General features: G+C 42.7%; 1 long non-coding RNA gene and 1 other non-coding gene across 4 annotated transcripts in view; both read left to right on the forward strand.

Moving 5' to 3' along the window:
- The window catches only part of LOC122791606, a 127683-nt gene that overhangs the window by 97817 nt on the left and 22739 nt on the right, over positions 1-7127 (forward strand). The window lies entirely within an intron of this gene.
- Positions 1053-1139, forward strand: LOC122791875. Its single transcript, XR_006363231.1, has one exon. It is a non-coding gene; the product is annotated as a small nucleolar RNA SNORD88 (small nucleolar RNA).

Genomic DNA, 7127 nt, shown 5'->3' on the forward strand with positions numbered 1-7127 from the left:
TGTAGACAGCTTCCAAACTCTAGATAACTGCTGGATTGAGGAAGAGACCTGCCTAGTCCCTTGACTTTTTGTGGTGGTGTGACTGCTTCAGTAGTATGACTTCCTGTCCTCTTCACAGCTGACCACCAGCAGATATCATTGGTCTGGTGGGTGTAGATGTATTATCCTCCCCTGGATGGATGAGCTGCTGATGGTGACTGAAGCTCATTCTTACCTGCCCCATTGTCTTAAGGAAATTGAATGGGAGGTAAAATGATGCACTGCAGGAGCAGTGGTGCAATCTACCTGCTGCGTTTGACCCTGTACATTAATTGATATCATTGGGCAAAATTCCCACATGAGCATTCGTATTGAGTGTCTGAGATTGCCATGTGAATCACAGTAGTAATTAGAGATCTGTAATACTTGCACTTTTTTCTGTTTCGTTTTCAGAATTTCGAGTTTGTATATGTTATGGGACATAAGTGATGGCTAGAGGAAGCTTTTGCAGTTTACCTGCAAGTTATGGCATAGCTCCTGTCCATATCTGTGTACCTTTCTGGTCTCACAGGCAACTAGTGTGCTGTCTTGTCTCAACTTCATGCTAGTGTCCATCCATTCTCTGATAGAGATATAAGCCACAATCTGACATGGTCCACTTCCTGTCGCTCCTTACTGCCTGACTTCTATTAACATCACTTTTAATGAGGAATTTTACACTTGAGAGGTTATTTGACAAAGCCCATCCTGTATGTGTCCAATTACATTAGTACATGCAGTGTTAGAAAGAACTTTGCGACCTAATTTGGCCAGGTGGTTCTCATGTCACATTATTGTAAAAGTGATACTTTAGTGTAGCACTGTTAATGGCTTGGTCTCATTTTAAAGTTCACATGCTTGCAGTTAAATCTGTAAGTAGTGACATCTAATTTTCTTGGTAAAGTAATTTATGTAGTCTGCTTGTTGTGTTCATAACCAGTGTGTTTCTCTTGTATGTGTAAAATTTAGCTTGATGGCTCTTTTGGATTCCTTGGATATGAAGAATGAAGTAGTCTTAATCTTAAAAAGTACTTTTGTCCCAATGATGCTAGCACTGGGCTCTGATTCCTGCTGATTCCATGTGCCCCTCTGATTTGACATGCAGAGGGTCTGAGGAACAATGCTTTTATAGCTAGTCCAAATGAGTATTGGTTCCTGATGTAAAGGTAGCGGTTCATGCAGGAGAAAACAGACATGAGATGTAAAGCCCTGAGAGACAATAGAGCCTTTAATGCACTTTGCAAATGCAGGTTAAGATATTGGTTCCAAGTGGAGTAATCCTTTCACCTTGAATGCTGCTAGAGTACAAAGAAAAGGTAAGTGGTTAAATAGATGGTGTCATTCCAGATGTGTGCATTGTGTCAGCATGTGTAGAGATGCAGGACAGTCCAGCTTGCTTCACTAAGGACAGAATGTACCTCTTGTTCAAGGCTACCGCATGCTGGCTGTAGCCTTCTGTGACCTTCAGTGCCTTTTTAGGCAGCGTCCAGTTGGATGTTCCAATTTAACACATTGGTCCTATAAAGGATTGTGTTAAGGATTATTTTAATGTCAGAAGTCTAAGCAGTAAATTGTGGGGCACTTGTGCATTTGGAAAGTATGTGTCTGCATAGATGCTGAGACTTCTCTTAAATGTAGCAAGCCCCCCCCCACTATACCTGCTTATGTCTTTAGTCCTGGTGGCAACTGTGTTTATATATTTGTCAGAGGAGCATATCGCCTCAAGGTGGATCCGTAAACCCCACAAATTGAACTCCATGTTACTCTGTGTCATTAATTATCACCTAGTAGCTTGCTACAAAATTCCTTTTGTTTCCTGATGACCACATATGATTTCCTTATTGTTTTGAAGTATCCCTTTCTTTTGTTTACTGACTAAGCTTCAATAAACTGGGATACCTATACTTTCATTATAAGATATGGCCGTCAATCTTTCCTAGACATGTTATCTTGCGCAGTTGGTAAACCTGTAAGAGGACACAGCATTCTTCACCTGATATTTACTAATATGGATGAATCTACCATTAAATCTGTGGTATTTCTGTTAGTGAGGTCTGACCATAAACTTCTGACCAGTCTCCACTAAACTTCCAAAAGTCTTGCAAGAAACCCACTGAAATTAAGGACTGTAAGTGCCACGATTAACCTACTCTGTGGTGAAATATCAGAATTCACTTACGACCTATACTCCCATAACCTTCACCGGGGAATTCTGCACAGAATTCACTGTCTCTACCAGAGCCAGGTATCGCAAGTATGGAATGTAAGTGGCTAGCAAACTTCTGCAGATATTTCTGGGCTTTAGATAGAAGCCTGCGGGGTGAAGTTGGCACTAAAAGTACCATCTTAAATTCACAGCACGAGAGGCTACTTTAAATCGTGTAGCCAATCAAAAACCCTCTTCTTGGAAGGTATTACAAAAAGGAAAATGTTGGGTCCACTGAAGGAACCCATGAAGTTAGGCTAGTCTGTGAAGCCAAATTATAAATCCTTCCAGAAAAAAATAAATGATATTCATCATTGCTGTGAATGTACTAGCAGCGATGCCTCCTTTTCTGGCATGGACATTGCCAGTAGCATTGCATAGATAGTGCTAACTTCACCCCACAGACTTCTATCCTAAGCTCTCTAATACCTTGCTTACCCTACCCCTGTTACCTGTAAAGATCATTTAAATGCTAAAAGTACTTCCTGTATGGGACCTGATGTTGATTAACATGGTAGTTTAGTACGGTTAAATACACCTTGCTGTGACTCCCTCCTCAAACTGTGTAACCTAGGATTAGCTACTGATTTTATTCCCAGTGAATGGCACTGGCCTCTCTCTACGGGTGGCATTACAACTGACCTAGGTAATTTTAGACTCTAGTCTTATCAGCCTCTCTTGCAGAGCCATGAAGGGTATTGCAGCTGACCTTGTAAACCACAGTGTCAGTGTTTTGCTTTGTGAAGGTGGGAACATTCAAAAGGGTTCTGCACTAGATGGTAGCTGTGCAGTGCATGATATCTTGATCTGGCCAATACCTTTGACACTGTTCCCTATGCAGCAGTATTAAGAATAAATGTCTTTTAAGACTGACCCATGTGTGGTAATATGGCAAACTGAAAGAGCATTGCAGTGCCAGTAGTAAGAACCTCTTCAGAAACTATAAAAGTGATCAGCAGTGTTCCTTTGGGCTCTGTGGTTGGCCTATCCTTTCAACTTTCCTCTTCAAATCTGCAGGAGGAGGGCAAGATTTCTGGCACACAGTTTGCAAACAACTGCAGATTAGGGAATTAACCCAACCCACTGACACCCAACCCTCCATATTTTGCTTTCCCTAGAAAGCCATTGGTGTACTAAATGGGTTCAAACTGAATGCTAGTAAGTGCAGGATTGTTAGTTTTGATATTAACCTCTTCCCTCATATTCAAACTGTGTAGACAGCACACTACTGGAAAATAAGAATGTAGTTTACGACCTAGGGACTTCGGTTGATTCCCGCTCTTGACTGTCATGAGTGTGGCTGTAGCTCAGCTAATTGTCAAAGAAATTTAATCTGGGTCTAAGGAGGTTATAATTCCTTCATACTCCACGTTGGTCAGACCAGTTTGCGTGCAGTACCCATTTCAAGATCTACTCAAGGCGAATCTACAGATCATCTTTTCCTCTGAATTGTGTAGTACATTTCAGGGGAAGTGTTTTCATCTGAAACATTCTCAGTCTGTAGTTTAAGCCCACCTACTGATAAGTGGCAGAGATGGAGAATTTCAATGACCTAATTTTACTAGAAATAATGCTGAGTCGGGGGCTAATGCAGATTTGCATATTTAACGTGCACTTACTACAGGACTTAATTGCTGCAGTATTAATTTTTGCAGTGGTTTGAATTGCCAGTTGAATGGGTCTATGGCATAGTGGTAACCCTGACAGTGGAGGAGATGGTGAGTATAAAAGTGCCAAATTACCACCTATTCACTGGCTGTCGTTGAACCTGCCATGGTAGACATGCATTGGAATCCCGGGTAGAATTTCAATCACACACAGGCACTTGCTGAAGGGAATTTGGGGTCCTTGACTAGTTAAATCATGCCAAGAAGCAGGTGGCACGTATTGCAGCTGCCCATTGCATGTCCTTCTGCAGATATGTGAGCAAGCATGTGAAATGCAGATCTTGGGGGGGGGGCATACTGCTACTTGGATGATTGCCGTGCCACTGTAATGTTCTTGTCTGGTGAAGGAAATGAATGGTTAGTAAGTAGACGCATTGTGGATTGATGGAATGCAGGAACGATGCTGAGAAAAATAGCATGAAAAAAGTCCAGTGAAATTACCTGTCTTGGCATCTGTATTTGCTGCTTTTCAACTTAAGACATCAGATTGTCACTAGGCACAATCCCTGGCTATTCATATTGTCAGTTACTGCAGCTGATTCCTCATAGTACCAAGCAGTGTAGCACCATGTTTTAACATGACACGTCAAACTTAGCAGTTTACCTATGTGTCGCACCACATCTCCTCCTGTCCTCATGAGTATTCATTTCTGCTCTGTACTGTCCTGTAGTTTCATAGCTTCATTGTAATCTTTTTTGTTGCACTAGTGATCATGATTTGCAGATGTTCTTCTTGTTTCACTGTTGCAGTCATTACATTTGGGTAATCTGCTGGCAGGTTGCCCTCAAGTCGGCCTGAATAACAGTCTTGGGTCCTGTGTCGGTTGCTGTCTCCTCTTACATGACGTCAGGTCATCGGGGGGTATAAAGCATGCAGCAGACGCCATTTTAATCTGTCTTTCTTGCTGTGCGGTGCCCGAAGCAGAAGCAGTTTGCAAGTGCCGGTCGGCAGACTCCTGAAATTTTCGTTTTCGAGTTTCAGTACCAAAGTTTTCAAACTAAAGCCAAGTACCCCGTTGGGGAAACTTTTTCTTGCTCCTTACCAATGTCAGTGAAAGTTGATAATTGTATTACTTGTGGGAAGCAAATACCTCATAAGGATTTTCATTTGTACTGTATTCCTTGCCTAGGCCCTGACCACAACGTGCCTTGCTGTCGGTTTTGTGCTAAATTTAACCAACGCACTGTTAAGCGTCTGTATATTTATGCTTCTAAATACTTTGGTTCAAGATTTAACTATCCTGAAATGTCGTCTGTTAGCAATCAGACTACCGGAATTCACAAAAAACCGCAAAGACAGACTACGAAGCTTCCCCTAAGCCAGTCGCTGGTTCGTTGGTACTCATTGAGGCGCTTTTGCAGCCCCTGATGCCAGTTACTTTTGAGTTGCAGGCCCTACCGAGACCCTTTCGGAGTCCGGTATGTTGCGAGATTCTTCAAGTAGTGAACCCGCGGATGTCTCTCCCTTGGATGGGTAATGAGCCGCTGAGCAGGGACTGGCTTCTGTGGGTGTTTTCAGGCCTAGAGATTTGTATATTAAACCGATGCCATCATTAAAAACAAGGCCAAAACCAACTACTATGTCTAACAAAAAACCGACGCATGAGCCACGTGCTCGGGCCCCTATGCCTAAAAAAATGAATTACCTTTATCAGGGGTTCCCAACCCCCCCTGCTAAGAGGCCTAGGCAAGGCACTGATTATGAATCTTCATATGAGGTTTCCATTTCTTCTGCTTCCTCTTCTGATCAGGAATTTTCTATCCCCCCTTATGAGGACTCTGATGCAGAAGAATCCATCCCTTCTGCTTCTCCTGAGGATTTTTCTTTTGGAGAGACTTTGCATACTTTAAGGGAACATTTTCATTGGGAGAGTCAGGACTTTTCAGAATCCAAAAGGAGGCTTAGGGATTTTCTTCTTCCTCAGCATAGGACTTCGGCTATAACTCCTGTTTTAGACATTGTTGATGTTTTCTCAGAACCCAGCATGGCTCCTGATTCCATGCCTCCGGTTCCTAGTAAGCCAGACAGATATTACAGGGTTCCCGACTCCCACAAACTTCAAAAATCCTGCTGCTGACCCTGAAACTATTTCTCAGGGTCCCAAGGGTGTTAAGGCTTCTGCATCTAAAAATCCTACCCCTTCTGATAGAGACTCCAGGGCGCTGGATAGATGGGGTAAGAAGGTTTATACGTCTGCAACCCTGGCAATCAGGGCTTTAAACTGTCAATTTCATTTGCTTAAATATCAACAGCATGTCATGGGCTTACTGAAACAGAAAATTATGTTTATTTCTGATTGTGTGGAAAATAGTTACAGGATTATTGTATTCAGCTGAGCAAGTTGGAAAGCATACTTTGCAATGTTTTGATTCCTTGGAGGCCTCTTGCAGGGCTGCCGTAACTGGATCCGTGATAAGAAGGCATGCTTGGCTCAAGGAGCAAAATCTGCCTGATCATGTTAAAGCTAAATTGTTGGATGCTCTTTTACAGCAGGATAGTCTGTTTGATAATAAGGCAGAAGTTGTTTTAAAAAAAATCTATGCAAACTGTAAAAGATTTCTTGCAAGTGCAGCCACCCAGGTTCAGTAGGCACTGGCCTACTAAGAATTGGTCCTTTTCCAGTACCCAACAGAGCCACTCTGGTCAAACCCAGACACTCCAAAGGCCCCAGGTTTCAGTCACAAGGATCTTACAGGACAAAACAATTGGGTGCCTCCACCCTACAGTAAAAAGTCTCAATGACTTCCCTCTGCCATTTCCAAGCACTTAGCTTTTGGCAGCCCCTTTGGGGGGAAAACTAGCGCTTCATGCTCAAAATTGGCATCTAACTACCCAGGACAAGTGTGTCTTAAATATAGTATCCCAGGGGTACAGATTTCATTTCCACACGTTGCCAATTCCAAATGGATGGTCAGACCTGCCCTCAAATCAGTGGGCAGAGGCCCAGAAACAAGTAATGTCCCTCATGGATATGGGGGCTATTCAACCAGTACCAGAAAAGGAAAAAGGACTAGGTTTTTATTCAAGACTTTTCCTGGTACCCAGAAAAGACAAATCATGGCGTCCAATTCTGGACTTATCCATTCTAAATACTTTCCTGGACATTCCAAAATTCAAGATGCTGACTCAGCTACTATCTATGCTAGGCAAGAATGCCTGGTTGGTTAACTCTAGACTTAAGAGGCTTACCTGCATATCCCAATCAGGGAATCTTGCAGAAGATGCCTCCACTTCA

This window comes from Protopterus annectens, chromosome 17.part0 (genome assembly GCF_019279795.1).
Source record: "Protopterus annectens isolate FY-2018-M chromosome 17.part0, PAN1.0, whole genome shotgun sequence".
Taxonomy (NCBI): Eukaryota; Metazoa; Chordata; order Ceratodontiformes; family Protopteridae; genus Protopterus; species Protopterus annectens.